Raw genomic sequence first — 22004 nt, forward strand, 5'->3', positions numbered from 1 at the left:
CACACACACACACACACACACAACACAAAAGCTTTTCTACTAAGTTTGAGAAAGGCTTGAGAAAAAAGACAACAAAAAAAGAGATGGAGATCATATTCAGTGCTCCTGTTTCATTTAGTTTGTTTTCCAATTAAACTTTTTAATTAAAACTGTGAAATTCCCTCTTTTTTTCTGGTAGGGCTTAATAGAGTTCATCAAAGCCTGAAAAAGATGTATATATATTTTTTTTTTTTTCTTCTCTGTAAAGTGAAAGTAATAACTTCTATCTCATAAAACTGTTGTGAGGATCAAGTACCATAGTATAATGCTTTACAGATGAAATGATGTTATCTTAATGTTCATGGGTTTCACTTCCTATTTATGCTGGCTTTTGTACCCAGGGAGTTTATCAGCAGAGCTTCCTCTTCAAAAGAAGTTTCTTGATCGTGCCTGAGTTTGCACCGAACCAGTCACACTCACTTGATTTTTCTTGTAATAAAATTAGATACTTGCCTTTGGTTCACTAAGATGATAGTTTCAATTCATGTTATTCAAGACAAGTGATGCTAATTGGCCCTTGTGGAAATAAGAGTTGTCTTACTAATAGTCTTACTAATAGTCTTATAGTCCTACTAATGTCATGATTTAGTCACAGAGTGAACTGGCCACAGACTAATGACAGAACGACTGACTTCTTATTACGATATTCCCACACTCTCTGCCTTTTCACTTTACATTTTACTATATTGACAAATAAAAATATATTTATGCTTGTAAATATTCTTCAGATTTTAAGAAGACTGAAAGTGAACTTTATTGTACAGAAAGTGGTTTTCAAACTTGCTTGAAAAATAATAAAAATGTTTAGTTTTAGAGACTTGACAATATTTTAATATATGCACCTCCCAAGTCTTACCCAGCTGGAAGGAGGAACCCCTGGTGAATTTTCATATCTTCTGGAGAGCTAATGACAGTATTTTTTGGTGTGGAGATTCTTTTGGGAACTCTCCAAGACAAAACTCTTCTTGAGCTGGTGAAATTTGAGGAATAACTTCAAACAGCAAGACTGTTGTCAAAAGAAACAGATGGAGAAGTAACTTAGGTAATTTCTTACAGTATCAAAAATTAATCTTCAGTAAAATGTCTACCTAACTATGGGCTAACGTCTTTCAAGAACTTCTGAACTGAAAAATGAGCTCACCAACTTCCTGCTTCAAATTTCTCTTTGTAGATTTGATCAAGTGAAAGGATGGGTATTATCTGCAATGTAGACCTGGAAAAAGAACATTAACAATAATGGCATTTCTTCATTTAGAAATATGAGTCTATAGATAGAAGATGCCTTCACTTACAACCCATCTGTCCTCAGTGGGGTCATCAGAAGGTCAGATGTTGTGCCACCTTAGTTCATTTGGCAAAAACTAAAGCTTTTGCTCCAACCTCTAGACCTTCTTTTATTTTCTTGGAGATTGGTTTCCCCATGGCAACAATCCAAAGTGCTAATTCCATGAGTTGAAGACTTTTAAAATGGAAAATAAAGATCCCTCTTGACTTCTAATGATGGATTAATTTGTACTAGAGGTAGGTAGGTGAGGGACCAGAAAAGCTGGTAATTTTTCCCAAAGAAGAAAGGAACAATGGGACACCTAGGTTGTATACTGATTGTAATTAATATATGTTTTAAGGAGCTTGAGAGAAAGAGTAAGAGAGAACAAATATGTGCATATGTAATAGGGGAGATCTTCAAGTTTATAATTTACTTTACTAATATTAAATAATATAATTTTTATGTTTATCATCATGCTGTTCTTTGACTCATATTACAGACACTGGAAACATTTATGTTTTTCATTTTTGCTTTCTGAACTTATGCAGAGATATGTTATGTCTCGGAAAAAGTTTATCCCTACACACTAATGGTACATATCTCAGTGATGCAAAACAACTAAGGCATGTATGTGACTGGGAGTTTTCATGGTTAAAAACTCCTCCTTGGCATGTAGGTTGAAATGAATGGGTTAGGCACTAATGAAGGATGTAGTCTAGTCAAATGCTTTATCAACAGGCAATTTTGCATGACTGTGATGGTATGGAAGAAGAGTGACTGATTTTTATTTTTTTAGTTTTTGTTGGCTATCAGTGATGCATAGGTAAATGATGTCCCAAGACTGAATAGGGTGCTTTAAGAGACAAAGGGACCTTAAAGACCATATAGTCCAAACCACTTATTTTAGAGATATAAAACTGAGATCCAGTAAAAGTAGATACCTCCTTATAGACATAGAGGTAACTGGTTTATAATTTTCCCAGACCTGTGTTCCTTTCAATATATTCTGCAGATGTATATACATCAACTCCATGTGTTATCTTTAGCCACTTACCATCCTTATCCCTTATTTGTCAGTTTGGTTCTTTGTTGTGTAGATAAATACTATGGAATTTTCCAAAAAAATTGTAGTTCAAAATAATATTTATTTGTTTTATGTAAAGACATTCTCTGTTCTGTAGAGTCAGAGAATGGTAGAACTGGAAACAACATGGCCCTACCAGTATAGAAATCTGTTTTTCAGCATCCTTAATGAGAAATTACTGGGCTTATGCCTGGATATCTTCAAAATAAGGAACTCATTAATTTTTAAAAAGGCAGCCTAATTTGTTATCTGATAAAATTGTTAAAAATCTTTCTTAATATGAAACTAGTTGCCTCTTTTAATTCACATCTATATTTTCTTAATTTTTCTCCCATATGAGACCATACAGAACAGATTTAATTCTTTTTTAGTTTATTTATTTTAAATGGAGGCTAATTACTTAAAAATACTGTGATGGATTTTGTCATAAATCAACATGAATCAGCCATGGGTGGACATGTGTCCTACCATCCTGAACATCCGTTCCACCTCCCTCCCCACCCCAGCCCTTTGGGTTGTCCCAGAGCAAAAGCTTGGATGCCTTGCTTCATGCATCAAATTTGCACTGGAAATCTATTTTACATATGGTAATATACAAATTTCAATGCTACTCTCTCATAGCATCCCACCCTCGCCTTCTCCCACAGAGTCCAAAAGACTGTTCTTTACATCTGTGTCTCTTTTGCTGTCTGGCATATAGGGTTGTTGTTACCATCTATCTGAATTCCATGTATATGTATTAATATACTGTATTGGTGTTTCTCTTTCTAGCTTACTTCACTCTGTATAATAGGCTACAGTTTAATCCACCTCATTAGAACTGACTCAAATGTGTGTTTTTTTTTTTTTTTTTTTTTTTTTAAGGCTGAGTTATATTCCATTGTGTATATGTACCATAGCTTTCTTATCCATTCGTCTGCCAATGGACATCTAGGTTGCTTCCATGTCCTAGCTATTGTAAACAGTGCTGCAGTGAAAATTGGGGTACATGTGTCTCTTTCAATTCTGGTTTCCTCAGTGTGTATGCCCAGCAGTGGGAATGCTGGGTAATATGACAGTCCTATTTCCAGTTTTTTAATGAGTCTCTACACTATTCTCCATAGTGACTGTACCAGTTTGAATTCCCACCAACAGTATAAGAGGATTCTCTTTTCTTCACATCCTCTCCAGCATTTATTGCTTGTAGATTTTTTGATGGTGGCCACACTGACCGGTGGGCTTCCCTCGTAGCTCAGTCGGTAAAGAATCTGCCTGCAATGCAGGAGACCTGGATTTGATTCCTGGGTCAGGAAGATTCCCTGGAGAAGGAAATGGCAATCCACTCCAGTATCCTTGCCTGGAAAATCCCATGGACAGAGTAGCCTGGCAGGCTACAGTCCATGGGGTCGCAAGAGTCAGACACGGCTTAGCAACTAAACCACCACTCTGACCAGCATGAGATGGTACCTCATTGTGGTTTTGATTTGCATTTCTTTGATAATGAGTGATCTCATTGTGATTTTGATTTGCATTTCTTTGATAATGAATGATGTTGAGCATCTTTTCATGTGTTTTTTAGCCATCTGTATGTCTTCTTTGGAGAAATGTCTGTTTAGTTCTTTGGCCCATTTTTTCATTGGGTCATTGGGTGATGGTGGCCTCATAGAATGAGTTTAGGAGTTTCCATTCCTCTTCAATTCTGGAAGAGTTTTAGTATAATAAGTGTTAGCTCTTCTGTAAATTTTTGGTAGAATTCACCTGTTAAGCCATTTATTTTTTAAAAGGCAGTGTAATTTGTTATCTGATAACATTGTCAAAAATCTTTCTTAATATGAAACAAGTTGATTCTTCTAATTCCTATCTATAGTTTCTTCATTTTTCTCCCATATGAGACCATACAGATCAAATTTAATTATTATTTTATATGGTGGCGTTTCAACACTTAAGAAAATACAGTCATGCTCTCTTGCCTTCCATATCTTTTAATTCTTTGTATGAGAGCATTAACAGATCCTTTAGCATCCATTCAACCGGCTCTTCCTACATAGTCTCCAACAAGTCAACATTCCTCAAAAAATGAATTAAAACAAACAAAAAAAACAGTGATTATGTTAGAAACTTTTTTTCTGAGCAGTGCAGAATGAGGAAAGATAACTTTCGTCCATATATACTTATTTTCTTGCCTTGGTCTATCATTACTTTGAGTGATCACTATGTATCAAAAACTCCTATGCCCTTTACATGGATTATTTAAAATTTAATCTTCAACAACTTTATGATATAGGTGCTAATATTATTCACATTTCATAGATTAAGATGTAGAACCATATATATTGAATAAGATGTTCAAGTATTCATAGTTATTAGTTGGCAGATTTGAACTCAAGCTTGCTTAATTCAAAAATGGGTATATAAGCCTCTATTTTATACTGCCTCTCATACCAATTGAGTGATTTATTTCTCTTTAGTGTCAGCTCATTTTAATCTTGTTCATAATCTTGAAGTCTTCTGTTTTGCACAAATAACAATTACATTTAGTCTGTATTTGAAGAATTGACTTTTAATCCATCCTCAGCAGAGAACTTATGTCTTTTTTGTCCATTTTCCATCCTGTGACTTTTGATCTAAGCTTCTAGACTTTTGAACAAAGCTTTATCTTTTAGATTTTTGTCATTCATTAAGTTAAAAAAAAAAACACATTAATATCTTTGCTTACTGCTGCTGCTGCTAAGTCACTTCAGTCGTGTCTGACTCTGTGTGACCCCATAGACAGCAGGCCACCAGGCTCCCCCGTCCCTGGGATTCTCCAGGCAAGAACACTGGAGTGTGCCGCCATTTCCTTCTCCAATGCATGAAAGTGAAAAGTAAAAGTGAAGTCGCTCAGTCGTGTCTGACTCTTAGCAACCCCATGGACTGAAGTCTACCAGGCTCCTCTGCCCATGGGATTTTCCAGGCTAGAGTACTGGAGTGGGGTGTCATTGCCTTCTCCAATCTTTGCTTAAAGTATCTATAAATGTTGAACAGGACAAGGGATTTCTTCCAGGGTAGTATGGGTTCATTAACTCATATTCTTTGTTGTTCAACTAGGTGTAATTTCACCTAATAGTACTCTTATAACTTAAGTTTTCCATCTTGTTCACAAGAATATTGTGGAAAACTATCAATAATCTTGTTAAAATGGTGCTACATCATAGCTACAACATCCTGCAACTGATGCAACAACCATTTTTAAATCATTTGCCAGACAATAATGGTATACAATGATGACTACTGTCCTTAAAGCAGTCTAATTTTAAAAATATAATAAAATTGAATTTAATGTCCAGTTTTTGTTGTGCTCAGTTACTCAGTCATGTCCAACTCTTTGTGACCCCATGTGCTATATAGCCTGCCAGCACGGTATTGCCTACAATGCAGGAGACCTGGGGTTCGATCCCTGGGTCTGGAAGATCCCCTGGAGAAGGGAATGGATACCCACTGCAGAATTCTTGCTTGGAGAATTCTATGGACAGAGGTTACAGTCCATTGGATCGCAAGGAGTTGGACATGACTGAATGACTAACACTTTAGGTAATATACTTGGATGAGTCAAGAGAAGCAAGAGTTGTTCGAATTTGTGAAGAGAAGTGATGATGATTAATCTATAGACCATTCAAAAAGGGATTTACTTAGTTTGGCAGGATTACCTGTTAAGGAACCCATGTTAAATCTTAATGATCATTTCAACCTGAGTTAGAAAGCATAAAATCTCAGATGCACTTTTCTGTAAGAACCACTTGTTGATTATTTGATAATGTAATCTAGAGCAAATCAATTTGTCAGGCTTAGCACCTTGGAATTAAGGGGACTGGGATTCTGTGCTCAAATATATAAGTTATTTCCTTAAACTGGGGGAGAGTTGGCTACTTTAGGATTTCTCTTTTTCAGTAACCTCAGTGAGCATTTATTTCTCTTTATGAGTCATTTACATCATCATGCTGCTGCTGCTAAGTCACTTCAGTCATGTCCAACTCTGTGCAACCCCATAGATGGCAGCCCACCAGGCTCCCTCATCCCTGGGATTCTCCAGACAAAAACACTGGAGTGGGTTGCCATTTCTTAACATCATAAAGGATCATTTTAATGAAACTCTACATTTTCCAATCTGGCTTCCTCTAAGAACTCTACTGCCTCTCGCAGGGGTCTCTGTTCCTTTGTTGTTCTGATATTTTAAACACTTTAAAACAGACTGAATGGGAACATTTTTTAAAACACAGCTACACAATGCTTTCCTGAAACATGCATATAATCTTTACAAGTTAAGTCTGGGTTTGCATGATACTAAAACATCTGTCAAATCAGTCCTTATTTTTTGTTGTTTTATATATATATATATATATATATATATATATATATATATATATATACTGACCATATGCTCTGGGCTTTCCAGAATGGTTCTAGTATTAAATGCTGTGTCCCATTGTCCCTATAGTTACACTCATATCTGTGGAAGCATGTGTCATAGTTCAAGGGTGAGAAATTATGTTGCCAGACTTTGTAAAATATTTTGAGAACTGATTGAGCCAGATGATTTGGTGTACTATAGAAGATGAGATATCTTTATAATCTGATATGTTGCTTTTCCTATCCATATTCCTCTCCTCGACATAATGCATTGTTCAGAGAACTCATGAACAAATCAAAAGCTAAAAAAGTAGTCTTGGCAAAATTAAAGATTATTTAGATCATATACAACAGGATGTATACAATATAAAATTTCTTTTGAGAAAAAATAAGGAAAAAAGTATAGAAAATTTTTAAGCATTCCTTAAGGTTCCACAATGACAGTTCACTACACTGGGGACACATAAAAATTACTCATTGTTAACCATGTTCTCAGCATTAAAGGTGCAGTCTCTTATCATCCCTGAGCCTCAGTTCTTCCTCTATAAAATGAGTATGAAAATAATACTACTTAGCCCATCGAGGTAATGTAAAAGCTAAATAAGGTAATTATAAGTTGCTTAGAATTGATCCTGCCATACAGAAAGTGCTCTATTAATCAGTTCAGTTCAGTCGCTCAGTCATGTCCGACTCTTTGTGACCCCATGAATCGCAGGACGCCAGGCCTCCCTGTCCATCACCAACTCCCGGAGTTCACACAAACTCATGTCCATGGAGTTGGTGATGGCATCCAGCCATCTCATCCTCTGTTGTCCCCTTCTCCTCCTTCCCCCAATCCCTCCCTGCATCAGAGTCTTTTCCAATGAGTCAACTCTTCGCATGAGGTAGCCAAAGTATTGGAGTTTCAGCTTTAGCATCATTCCTTCCAAAGAACACCCAGGGCTGATCTCCTTTAGAATGGACTGGTTGGATCTCCTTGCAGTCCAAGGGATTCTCAAGAGTCTTTTCCAACACCACAGTTCATAAGCATCAATTCTTCAGCACTCAGCTTTCTTCACAGTCCAACTCTCACATCCATACATGACTACTGGAAAAACCATAGCCTTGAGTAGATGGATCTTTGTTGGCAAAGTAATGTCTCTGCTTTTCAATATGTTATCTAGGTTGGTCATAACTTTCCTTCCAAGGAATAAGTGTCTTTTAATTTCATGGCTGTAGTCATCATCTGCAGTGATTTTGGAACCCAAGAAAATAGTCTGTCACTGTTTACAGTGTTTTTCCATCTATTTGACAGCCCAAAAAAATAAAGTCTGACACTCTTGCCACTGTTTCCCCATCTATTTCCCATGAAGTGATGGGAACAGATGCCATGATTTTCGTTTTCTGAATGTTAAGCTTTAAGCCAACTTTTTCACTCTCCTCTTTCACTTTTATCAAGAGGCTTTTTAGTTCCTCTTCACTTTCTGCCATAAGGGTGGTGTCATCTGTATATCTGAAGTTATTGATATTTCTCCCAGAAATATTGATTCCAGCTTGTGCTTCTTCCAGCCCAGCGTTTCTCATGATGTACTCTGCATATAAGTTAAATAAGCAGAGTGACAGTATACAGCCTTGACGAACTCCTTTTCCTATTTGGAACCAGTCTGCTGTTCCATGTCCAGTTCTAACTGTTGCTTCCTGACCTGCATATAGGTTTCTTAAGAGGCAGGTCAGGTGGTCTGGTATTCTCATCTCTTGAAGAATTTTCTACAGTTTATTGTGATCCACACAGTCAAAGGCTTTGGTGTAGTCAATAAAACAGAAATATATTTTTTTTGAACTGTCTTGCTTTTTCAATGATCCAGAGGATGGATATTAGCTGTTAATAGCATAATGATAAAAATATATTTAATTCAATAGAATGATACTTTGAAATATAAAGGAGGGTATAGAGTTAAACTAATAAAGAATAGGTAAAGCTAGTGATAGGAAAGATCCAAGATGATGTAGGTCTTGAAGAGTAAATTAAAAGGAAGGAATATATAAGTTGGGTTTCCCTAGTGGCTTGGTGGTAAGGAAACTTCCTGCCAGTGCAGCAGACACTGGTTCAATCCCTGGGCCCAAAAGATCCCCTGGAGAAGGAAATGGCAACCCACTCCAGTAGTCTTGCCTGGGAAATCTCATGGATAGAGTAGCCTGGCAGGCTCTATATAGTCCATGGGGTCTCAAAAGAGTCAGATGTGACTTCGTGTCTAAACAACAATGACAAAGTGTAGATTGAGTGGATGAGTGGAAGGAAAGGAGGAGACAAAAAGACAAGAGATACAATCTTCTCTATGATGGGAAAATCAAAGTTAATTTGTTATAATAGACAAAGTATTCCATTTAGTAATATGGTATTTAAACAATGAAATGTTATGCTTTAGGCTTCTTCTTGTTGTTTTTCCAGGTAGTCTTTTTAAGTCATTAATAATGATAAGATTTAAAGATTGAAATATTGCAAAGAAATAGAGGAAAACAATAGAATGGGAAACAATAGAGATCTCTTCAGGAAAATTAGAGATACTAAGGGAACATTTCATGTGAAGATGGGCACAATAAAAGGCAGAAAGGGTATGGACCCAACAGAAGCAGAATATATTAAGAAGAGGTGGCAAGAATATACAGAAGAACTGTACAAAAAGATCTTAATGACCCAGATAACCACGATGGTGTGATCACTCTCCTGGAGTGTGAAGTGGGCCTTAGGAAACATTACTATGAACAAAGCTGGTGGATGTGATGAGGTTCCAGCTGAACTATTTAAAATCCTAAAAGATAATGCTGTTAAAGTGCTGCACTCAATATGCCAGCAAATTTGCAAAGCTCAACAGTGGCCACAGGACTGGGAAAGGTCACTTTTCATTACAATCCCAAAGAGGGGCAATGCCAAAGAATTCTCAAACTACCATACAATTGTGCTCATTTCACATGCTAGTATGGTAATGCTCAAAATCCTTCAAGCTAGGCTCCAGCAATATGTGAACCAAGAACTTCCAGATGTACAAGTTGGATTTAGCAAAGGCAGAGGAACCAGAGACCAAACGGCCAACATCCATTGGATCATAAAAAAGCAAGAGGATTCCAGAAAAACATCTACTTCTGCTTCATTGACTATGCTAAAACTTTTGACTGTATGGATAACAACAGACTGTGTAAAATTCTTCAAGAAATGGGAATGCTAGACTGCCTTATCTTGCCTCCAGAGAAATCTGTATGCAGGTCAAGAAGCAACAGTTGGAACTGAACATGGAACAATGGACTGATTCAAAATTTGGAAAGGGGTATGTTAAGGTTGTATATTGTCACCCTGCTTATTTAACTTCTATGCAAAATATGTCATGTGAAATGCAGGACCGGATGAAGCACAGCTGGGCTCAGGATTGCCAGGAGAAATACCAACAACCTCACATATGCAGATGATACTACCCTAATGGCAGAACATGAAAAGAAACTAAAGATCCTCTTGTTGAAGGTGAAAGAGGAAAATAGTAACGATAACCCTATATGAAAGACAGCAAAAGAGACACAGATGTATAGAACAGTCTTTTGGACTCTGTGGGAGAGGGCAAGGGTGGGATGATATGGGAGAATGGCATTGAAACATGTAAATTATCACATGTGAAATGAATTGCTGGTCCAGTTTCGATGCATGATACAGGGTGCTCGGGGCTGGTGCACTGGGATGACCCAGAGGGATAGGATGGGGAGGGAGGTGGGAGGGGGGTTCAGGATGGGGAACGCATGCACACCCATGGTGGATTCATGTCAATGTATGGCAAAACCAATACAATATTGTAAAATAAAAAATAAATAAATAAAACTGAAAAAAAATTTAAAGCTTTTTGAATGGCAAAGTGAACTTATAATGCTCTAGGGTTTGCCTTTATGTCTGAAATTCTCTTCATTAATCAATAATTTTGATAGTAACTGGCAATGAAAACTCTTCTTTATTTAAAATTGCATTATATATTTGAAAGGTCATGAAAGAAAGTATTAATCCATTATACCACTAATTACGATAGTAAATATATAAGAGTAAAAGGGGAGTTGATAAATACTATTTAAAAATCTAGACTCCTGTGAAACTTAAAAACCTAAAAAAAATAAACAAAATAAATCTTATACTTTTGAAATTTCCCCAAGAACTACTGCTTGTGACTCACTTATGGTCATTTTTAATTCCTTCTCCTAAAAATCAGAAATTGATTAGATTGTGCATCTAAAATTATGCAAAAAAATTCTACAAGTAGTTGTAATTTATGGTTACTGAAGAGCAATCTCAAAAATAAAACTATTAATAAAAGCAAAAGTTATGTTTAAAAAAAAAAGTTGGCTTAAAACTTAACATTCAAAAAAAGAAGATCATAGCATCTGATCCCATTATTTCATGTCAAATAGATGGATAAACAATGTAAACAGTGACAGACTATTTTCTTGGGTTCCAAAATCACTGCAGATGATGACTGCAGCCGTGAAATTAAAAGATGCTTGCTCCTTGGAAGAAAAGGCAGGATAAACCTAGACAGCCTATTAAAAAGCAGAGATATCATTTGCTGAATAAAAATCCATCTTGTCAAAGCTATGTTATGGATGTGAAAGTTGGATCATAAGGAAGTCTGAGAACCAAAGAATAGAAGCTTTCCAACTGTGGTCCTGGAGAAGTCTCTTGAGAGACCCTTGAATAGCAAGGAGATCACAGGAGTCAATACTAAAAGAAATCAACCCTGAATATTCATTGGAAGAACTGATGCTGAAACTGAAATTTCAATACTCTGGCCACTTGATTCAAAAAGCTTAGTCATTGGAAAAGACCCTGATGCTAGGAAAGATTGAGAGCAGGAGAAGAATGGGGTGACAGGATGAAATGGTTGCATCACATCATTGACTCAATAGACATAAGTTTGAGCAAACTGAGAGTGAAGGACAGGAAAGCCTTGCATGCTGCAGTCCATGGGGTGGAAAATAGTCAGACACAACTGAGCAAAAACAAAGGTTGAAATAATACAGTTATGTAAAGTTTAAAAATAAAATAAAATTAAAAAAAAAAAAAAAAGAAATGACCATCTGAATCCACACTTGCTATGGTCTCTCTTATATAGGAGATTCATATTCCCCTCCTCTAGTTTCTTTTTTTTTTTTCTGTCTATCAAAATATTATTTAAGATTGTAGACATTGTCGCCTTTGAGCTGTAGTACCAGTCTTTACATGTTTTATTAATGATTCATCTGTATAAATAATAATGATGCTAAAAATTCTTTCTAACATTTATTATATGACAATTTTTGGGTTGATTGCTTTAAACCAATTACCTAATTTAATCATTAAACTCCCTATGAACAGGTAATATTATCCTCATTTTACAACTGAGAAAAGAGAAGCACAAAGAAGATAAGCAAATAAGGCAAGACTACACCGCTCTATGAAATGTATTTTGAACTCAGGCAGTTTGGCATTAGACTCCATGATACTATCGTGTACTACTTACTATTAGAAAGCTTTCTACCTGATGAGCTAGCTGATATACACAATAAATGCTGATAAAAACTTATTCAACTAATAAGAGCAAAATTAATGAATTAATGTGGATGTGGGCTAAACTTGTAGCACCATCTGACCAAGTTAGTAGAGTAGTGAAGAAGAAAGCTATGTAATTATCCCTTACATATAATCAATGCAAATGACCAGGCAAGACAAATTTCTTACTTTTGATTCAGTAATACCTTCTTTTCCTGAGTTATTCTTATAATTTCCTAAATCACACAATAAGAATTTACTAAAACAAAGTAAAAGGAAGAAGGGATTATTTCAGATTCATTTGATACCTAACTCAAGACCAAAATTCACATTTCAAATTATTCCATAGCCCTATGCAATCTGAATTTATTATTAAAGATGGCAATATAACTATTGTCAAGGTAGACAAGGTGAAAGGAAATCTTGCAACTTAACACTTAGCTTTCTGGACTAATTCATGAGATTGCTATTTGGAAGCATTCCTCTATATACTATGTAATTTAAGCCTTACCTCATAGTATGTGTGTATATTTCTGTTTGCTTGTGTAGTGAATTTTCTAATTTGACATTAGGCATTATTCCAGTTAGTTGATTAATTTCTAAGTCTATTTTTTTTAATTTTATAGTAAATAGAAACAATCCTAATTTCTGCAAAACACTGCCAGTGCATAGATACAAAAACTCTTTCTGTTAGAGAAGAAAAAAGGACTACCATATAGGAAATGGATTTCCAGAACTGTTCTAGTTTCTGAGAAGATGGTATCATTGACAGTAACGTAATTAGAGTATCCATCATAAGGCAGACAAGTTTAGTCGTGGATTTTACTGAGTTACTGCCACCTGGATACTTTGAATTCAACATGAGACTGCTTCTGACAAGGGACTCATATGTAAAACTCCATCTTTCTATCTATCTGTCTGTCTGTCTATCTTATACTATCAACATCATCAGCCTTGTTATTTATTTATATAAAGAAATCTTTAAAACAAGTGAAGTGAGGAATCTAAAATTTGGGTACTGCATTATTTTTTGTTTGTTTTAGTTAAAAAGAAAAGACAGCTAGTCATTATAAATCAGATCAGTAAAAGATGCATAGTGGCATTTTGCTTCCCCTTTTCTCTGTTTCTTTTTTTTCCAGAGATAAATCACGCAATATTCATTGAGTTAATGCTCATTTGGAAGAAATGATCAATTTTCTGTTTCACTGCAGAGGAAAATTGAATATTCTCTCAGCTTTCTGATTATGATCTCATAAACAAACTAATAGCAACATATTCCATTTTACTGAATTTGTTTTTGCATTAATAAATATTCTTTTAATGTTTGATGATGTGCATAGTTCATCTATGTTTAAATAATGACCCTTTGAGAGATTTTCATGCTGCAATATTAGTATTTCTATTTTTTATGTACTTTCTACTGTACATCTGCACACTCTAAAGTGTATGTAAGTTCAGTGGCTTCATATTTGAGACTTGATTTTTCTCTACATAGCTGCATTAGCATTCAACTGTGAGTTTGTAAGATAATAGTATTAAAAGAAAACTTCCATTCTGTTATGGATGCATTGCAACAAAATTCTGGTAGCATTTACCACTAGTCTTTGTACAATATCATTTTTATTAGCCAATTTTAATTTTATTACATAAAGAATTCAATCTTTACCCTTAAAAAATTTGAAACATTAAAATATTAAAATCAATTGATCTTTTATTGTGGTAATATTTTAATTTTTTAAGCAAAGTATTTCTGTTATTGTTAGTTATAAAAATCAGAAGCAAAAATCATGAAATATATTGCTTTTTATTATCAAGAGATTGATTTTTTTCTTGATGGAATCAGTGAATCACTGTATATTCTTTTGTGGATATGTTATCTGGGGAAAAATCAGTTCAGTTCAGTCGCTCAGTCATGTCCAACTCTTTGCTACCCCATGGATTTCAGCACATCAGGTTTCCCTGTCCATCACCAACTCCCAGAGCTTGCTCAAACTCATGTCCATCTAGTTGGTGATGCCATCTAACCATCTCATCCTCTGTCTTCCCCTTCTCCTCCTGCCTTTAATCTTACCCAGCATCAGGGTCTTTTCAAATGAGTCTGTTCTTCACATCAGGTGGCTAAAGTATTGGAGTTTCAGCTTTAGCATCAGTCCTTCCAATGAATATTCAGGACTGATTTCCTTTAGGATTGACTGCTCTGATCTCCTTGCAGTCCAAGGGACTCCCAAGAGTCTTCTCCAACACCACAGTGCAAAAGCATCAATTCTTCAGTGCTCAGCTTTCTTTATAGACCAACTCTCACATCCATATATGACTACTGGAAAAAACATAGCTTTGACTAGAAGGACCTTTGTCGGCAAAGTACTGCCTCTGCTTTTCAATATGCTGTCTAGGTTGGTTACAGCTTTTCTTCCAAGGAGCAAGTGTCTTTTAATTTCATGGCTGCAGTCACCATCTGCACCAATTTTCGAGCCCCCCAAAATAAAATTCCTCACTGTTTTCACTGTTTCCCCATCTATTTGCCATGAAGCGATGGGACCAGATGCCATGATTTTAGTTTTCTGAATGTTGAGTTTTAAGTCTACTTTTTCACTCTCCTCTTTCACTTTCATCAAGCAGCTCTTTAGCTCTTCTCGCTTTCTGCCATAAGAGTGGTGTCATCTGCATATCTGAGCTTATTGATATTGCTGCCTGCAATCTTGGTTCCAGCTTGGGCTTCATTCGACTAAGCACTTCACATTATGTACTCTTCATATAGCTTAAACAAGCTGGGTGACAACATACAGCCTTGACGTACTCCTTTCCTGACTTGGAACCAGTCTGTGGTTCCATGACCAGTTCTAACTATTGCTTCTTGACCTACAGATTTCTCAGGAGGCAGGTAAGGTGGTCTGCTATTCCAATCTCTTTAAGAATAGGAGAAGTAGTAGCATCTATAAATAATTTATGGAAGAGGGATGTCAATTTTCTAAATCTGTAAATCTTTTTACAAAATGTATGTGTCAATTCTAAAGAACTTATTTAATCAAAATAAGTATACATCCTCTTGCTACAAGTAATTTGGCAGTTAAAATAATTGGTCAGAAGAATGTTTGTTCCAGTCTTGATGGCCATATCTTGGCCTTTAAAAACAATACATAATGCTAAAGAATCTAAGAATTTCAGAATTTATAAAGAATATACTTTTTGTTATCTAATAAAAAATATATCTTTAAGGACAGGGTATACTAATCTGCAAATAGCCAAAACCATAGTTGGTTGCCTAGAAATTGTGACGTCCAGTAGTTGTTCTCCTTATTTGCCAGTATACATTTATTTGTTCTTATTTTGAATAAAACACTAGTTTGTGATTTTTGTTTCATAAAAGAGGTTTATACCTTTTTTCTTTTTCGGAAAAGAGACAACTGGTGTTTCAACTTTAATAGATAAAGAAATCCCTATGTACTAAAAATAATATTTTTACTTCTCTATTTATTTCAGATAATCTGAATTTATATGATGTAAAATAATTTTTTGATATGCTAAGCATTTTCTAATACTTTTTAAATGATCTTTTATTTGATCATAATTTGTCTGCACAAGTTAAAATATAAAATAAAAATTGATAATTTGGAATTTTAAAATAGCATATGATGTTTACTTTTGATTTTTTAATAATATAATCACTTGATTCTATATAATTAAATTTATCTTTCTTTTCAATAATGTGAACTATACAGATGGGCTTTTTTGTTATTATTACATCAAACATCTATTACCTTATTTACAAAGAGATACCTCAGATTATGTGTTGTTTTGGCTGACGGTGACTAGAAAGAGGAAAGTTTAGGAGGTAGGGAAAATCTGTGCCCCCTCATAATTAAACAACCATGAAGACACATGCATCAGTCAGCAAAAGCAGGCATTATGGAGTGAAAATTAAAGAGTCAAACACTGGAGTCTACTCTATATGCCTGCTGTTAGACACTGAAGCATGGAGAACAGGATACACCTCTATGGATGGATAGCTTTCCTTATTAAAAAAACATAGTGGGAAGCACAGTAGGGGAGCATACTAAAACAAGGCTTTGTAGTAATTTCCTTGACAGAAATTTCCCAAGATAGCAACTTGAAAAGCTTTTAATCTTATGACTAGCTATAAAGTGCTCTTTGCATTAGGTGGTATTTAAAAATTCCATTAGTTTGCAACAGATCTTACAGAGTTTCCCAAACTCTTCTCTCTTCCTTTATTTTTTCCCTTATAACACATTTGTTATCTAGGCTCATTAAAATGCATACATATTTGAGAGTCTGAACCCCTTTGAAAGATTTTCCCAATGATATGTTAGCTATTTTCATTTTGAATAACAAATTTGACTTAGAAACTGACATAATAGCATAAGTGGATGAAATTATGAACTTTTATGGCTGCATTTTCTGCATTATTCAATTTAATGTCTCACATGTTTCATTGGGTGAATCCTGAAGGCCGTGTGGCATCCTTTTACTTCTTATAAACTGCGTAGAAGGAAGACTTAGGTGCTATAAACTTGACTCAGTCCAGAAGATTCATTGCTAGTGGCTGAAAATAAATATTTTAAAAGCCAATTTTGAATGTCTGCTCACACACTGAAATATTAGTTTCTATTCTATTGTGTATTTTTTCCTTTTGCCTTAGATGCTTACTTGAATTTTTGGAAAATTATTTTTTTATTTTGAATTTGCATATACCTATTCTCTACATTGTCCATTAAATATATATGAAAAGTCAAGATTTTGAAAAAATTACCAAATAAAATTATCAAAAGATTTTGTGACTTCTGACCCATTAACAGAGTATTGGTTATTTAATTTTCCTTGGCTATTTAATTGGTTATTTAATTTCCCTTGGCTATTTAATTTTCCTAAAGTGAATCTTTAGCAAAATCACCAAAGTTTTCTAACACAATGAATCTATTTACATACATTGTGCTTTTAAAGAAATGTTAAAATTTTGATTACAGTAGACAGAGTGAAAACTGATGTAATTTGAAGTAAGTTAACCAAAGGCAGGCTCAGACACTAAGGAAGCAAAAAGAAAACATATAATTTCATATGAAAATATGCATTATATTGTTATTTATTAATTTTGGTTTTACGTAATTCAAATCAAAAGCATGGATATGCTCTGAATTTCACATGATTCTTTCAGAAACTTATGGATACAAAATAGTAAATCTAACTTGCCTAGGTAGTGAATAACATATAGTGAAGTAATAGCAGCATGCTTTCTTGCCAATTTTGACTTGCACACATTTTATTTTTATGTAGCCATTAGTAGCAACATTTTAAAATTGGATTTCCCCTTTTGAGTACAGATATTCAAAACTAGGCACACACAAAGCTTTGTTGCTGAAGTAGTATTTTTTTAACATTTGTTTAGTAATATGACTATGATCTTAGGTATTTGCATTTTCCTTATAAAGAGCAGCCACAAGAAAAAATATTCTCAAGAAACTGAACTCTGTGCCTTCTTATAGTTGTTCATAAGACAAAGACAGATCCTCTCCAGTGATCAGAACTAAAGATTTAAAATAAAGCCTCTTCCATTACAAAAAAAAAAAAAAAAAGATTTCCTAAGTAGAAAAGTAGAGATGAAAACGAGTGAAAATTTACTTCTTTGTATTAATGGAAAGATAATATTTAATATGCTAATACTAATTCTGTAATTGGTGCACACCAGAACATGTTTAATAAATTGTTCTTCACTTAGAGTAACATTTGTAAAATTTAGTTGTATAATATTTGGTTTTTGCTCACTTTTGTAACAAACTTAATCTGCAACTTATTTACCTTCCTTAAGAAAGAGTATCTAAAATGACAGGATAATCTGTTTAAACTCAGCATTTTACCCTCTTAATTAATTTTTTTGTGGTCCAAAATTGTATTAGAAACACTTTTCTTTTTGTTTTCTTTTTTCTTTTCACTGTGGGTATGTTCCTGTCTATCAGAAAAAAACTATTTCTACTTTAAGGTAGTAGGGACTCAGATTTCAAAAAAGAATATTTAATGACACAAAATCAAATTGTTGATTTTATTGAAAACCTTATAATATGCCACGTCTGATGATGTATATATTTAGATGATTGCAAGTCATTTTTGTATATTTTTAAATAATTCTGAATTCTAAAAGAATTATTAGGGGAAAGAGCTAGTGAGATAATTACTTGGTAATGGGATTATTTCTTACTATACAGGTTTGGCAACCCACCATTTTTAGTACTTTTATTTAATGCAAACTTACAATCTGTATACACTTTGGTAGTTAAAGAATTCAGACAAAAATATATCCATTGTTTCTTAAAAAATAAAAGCACATTTTTGGTTTTGACTTTTAAGTTAAAAATCTGATGCTCATAAAGTAATGCAAAACAGCTTTCACATCACTATTGTACAGTTGCTACCAGAACAAATGTTTTCTGTGGCTCTTATGCAAAAAGAAATTCTTAGACATGTGGAATATTTTCATGGATAGGGAGTGCACATACATTTCTACGATTCCAAAGCATCAATATGGCTGTGAAGGGAAAACATATTTCAGCTTATATGCATATGCTCCCCAAAATGATTAGATCTAATTTCATATATATATAAGAGTTCCTGCAGGGAAAGAGTTAATCTGTTTTTAACTAAAGCTTTACTTTTGTAATCTATCCAGTACTCCAGGTTCTGTCATTGATCTATGATTTATGTGATTTAAACCACCTCTTGGCTGTTACACTCGTTTCTGTCCAAGATGCTGAGTTGAATACTAATTACAAGATCAAATTTATGCTGTTGGGCTAAGCAGCTAAATGAGTTCTCCATGTAGGTTTCCCTTCTCCATTCCTGCCACAGTTGACTCTTAAAAAAGTATTTGTCAGAAAAAAGGATAAAGGGAGAAACAAATAAATTTTAAATGTTTTAATTAATATATTTTAATATACTAAATAATTGTTTAATCACACATATGCAGTCCTGAATGGAAATGTGGTCATGTGCATAGAAGACATAAACTGTATATTTTATTGCTTCTGTGTGTGGGTGTGTATATGACCATGTCTGGGAACATTAGAATAAACACTCAAATGAATATTTATGGATTTATTTAATGTACAAGTTGAATTAATAGTAAGATCCAGTCCACAGAGTGCAAAGCTTTCATTCTACAACTGTACTCCAAAATTTCCAAACAGTAACAAATATGGGCCATAGATAAGCAATTACCCCATTGGAAGAGAAAGAGAATTTGTTGAAGGAGTAATTGAAGAACTGTAGGTGACTAATTTTCTGTGAAGAGCAGTGGTATTCACCTGGGAGTTATTAATATATTGTCTTACAGGGGACATTTAGAAATGTTTAGAGACACTTTTGAATATCACAGCTGGGATGCAAGTTGTTTGGTATCTAATGGGTAGAGACCACTGATGATGCTAAACATTTACAATGTAGAGGACAACTCTCCACAACAAAGAATTGTCTGCCTCCATGTGTGAATAGTGACACTGCTGAGAAACCTTGATCTAGACGTACCATAAACCTGTCACCTACTATGCATATTCATAGATATTGCTTAAAATTTAAAATACTTGCTATTGTTCACTTCATAAAGAAAAGTCACACAAAATAACTGGGCCAAACAAATGGCAGAATCGGAGTGGTTGGAACTAGCTGTGATCCAGAAGCACAACTGTAGAAGAATGTAAAACTAGAAATGCCACTATCTGGAAGTTTGTTTGTTTGTTTTTTTTTTTAATTCAGTGAGGCCTCTGAGTCTGATTTGGATTTTAGAAGATGCTAGCTCCTTCTTTGTTTCCATATATACATACATGCCAACTTAAATTATTTTATTTGAGTCTTCCCAAATATACATTTATATATTGTTGATATGTGTACTCAGTTTTATTTTGGAGACCTATTTTTTATTTGAATATGAGTCAGAATCCTGTAGGCATCTTTGTAATTCATGGCAATTATACAATTGTATTATCCTTGGGGTTATGAACATGTATTCTTAAGACAGTTGTGTTATTTAGCCAAGTCATAATTTCCTGCAGGAAATGACTACATCTTAGATTGAACTCACTCAATAAAATGTCAGCACAAAAAAAGCAATGGGATCCCCATTTCCAAACTGGAATAAAAGCTGTTTGTTCTGATTGGTCCATTAAACTTAAGAACTCAGAAAAGTGTGTGTGTGTGTGTATGTGCACACGCACGCATGACTTTAATGATGTTAGATGATATTAAACTTTAGATTTAATACATATCCATCACATCTTGTGACAAAATGGAGATATCAGTTACCACTATGGAATGGGGATGACTAGAAGGAAATGGAAGCTGAAGTTAGACCAGTTCCTACTTCTGTTGCTTATACTAACTAGCTAAACTCTTTAACTATTAGTTTTCTCATCTATAAACTCAGAATAAGAGTATCTACACATTATGGCTGTTCATGAATCAAATGGGTCAGTGTATATATTTCTGTAGTTAAAAAAAAAAAAAAAAAAAAACTTCTATTATTATTACGGTATTAGCTTCTCAAACCTGCAATATACATTTAAAAGGAACAATTCTTCAGAGAAAAATTTTCAGGGGTAAAAGTTGTGAAAGTTGTGGAAAACACTTCTTCAGGATAAAAATTATTTAAAGAAGGGGATGAGTTTATATGATAGTTGGCAAAAGAGAGCTACAACATGGGTTAACAGCATACCTTGATAAGTCATCTGACCATAGCAGTGGGGAAGTCATAAACAGCTGACATTTGGAGATTCAAATAAGCAGTTAGAAATCTGGCATCAGGGAAGGAAATCTATAGGCATTCAGTTCAGTTCAGCTGCTCAGTCGTGTCACATTAGGCCTTGGCAAAGAACCAGTGTTCAGGGAAGAGATTCTATGTCCTGGAAGAGAAATGGCAAAATTCATCAAAATTAATCACTGTCACACTGGATTATCAGGAAAGCCATTCTTTCAGAGAAATGAGACTGAAAGCAATTAAGGATATTCTTTACTAGATTTTAAGTAATGCCACTTGAAGTCTAGTAGTACAGTTCTTTATAAGCAGCAATACTTCTCTACTTCACTGCTGTTTTTTCCATAATGATATAAAGTACAATGTATTCAAAGATAATTTAAATAGAGAATAGAAGAGATTCACACAGCTGTAATAGTATATGAGACTTCCTCTAAATAAATCTGTTAATCTTAACTCTAAGGAATTTTTAGCCAGTCATACAGTAGCAATTTGGTTTAAAAAATTGTCCTTAAAGTGAATAAAGCTATGCTATCACCTGCAAAGGATTTCAAGGGTAGATATGAATGGTCTATTCAAAATATCTTAAGCAATCTCTAAATATCAAGATTGGTATTAACAGGGGAGATTATGAACATTTTACTTGTGTCCTGTTCTCTTTTGCTGGTTATGTATATAACCAGTTCAGTGACTAATATAGATTACAGGAAGGTGGGATTTAAAATCTTCTGCCACAAATACTTTGAATTTAATCTGTTATTGTACTTTAAGTGTGATTGTTGTTCTTCAAATGGTGTGTGGTTCAAGAAGACACTTAGTTGACTAATCCTTTCCTATTCTGTTGTATGAAGATACTACTACATATATTCAAATATGATTTAATCCAGGATTTTATTTCTATGAAATTTTCAACAATGGTCAAATTACATTGCAAAATGATTTTTGATTCCACCTATGAAAT

The 22004-nt window shown here is 34.4% G+C and overlaps 1 long non-coding RNA gene across 1 annotated transcript; it reads right to left on the reverse strand.

Annotated features, from left to right (window-relative positions):
• Positions 1 to 829: 829 nt before the first annotated feature.
• On the reverse strand, positions 830 to 21702 carry LOC129640346 (uncharacterized). Its single transcript, XR_008708754.1, has 4 exons — positions 21582 to 21702; positions 21005 to 21191; positions 1181 to 1252; positions 830 to 1045 (listed from the first exon to the last, which is right to left on the reverse strand). It is a non-coding gene; the product is annotated as an uncharacterized LOC129640346 (long non-coding RNA).
• Between the last annotated feature and the right edge of the window lie 302 nt (positions 21703 to 22004).

This window comes from Bubalus kerabau, chromosome X, assembly GCF_029407905.1.
Source record: "Bubalus kerabau isolate K-KA32 ecotype Philippines breed swamp buffalo chromosome X, PCC_UOA_SB_1v2, whole genome shotgun sequence".
Classification (NCBI taxonomy): domain Eukaryota; kingdom Metazoa; phylum Chordata; class Mammalia; order Artiodactyla; family Bovidae; genus Bubalus; species Bubalus kerabau.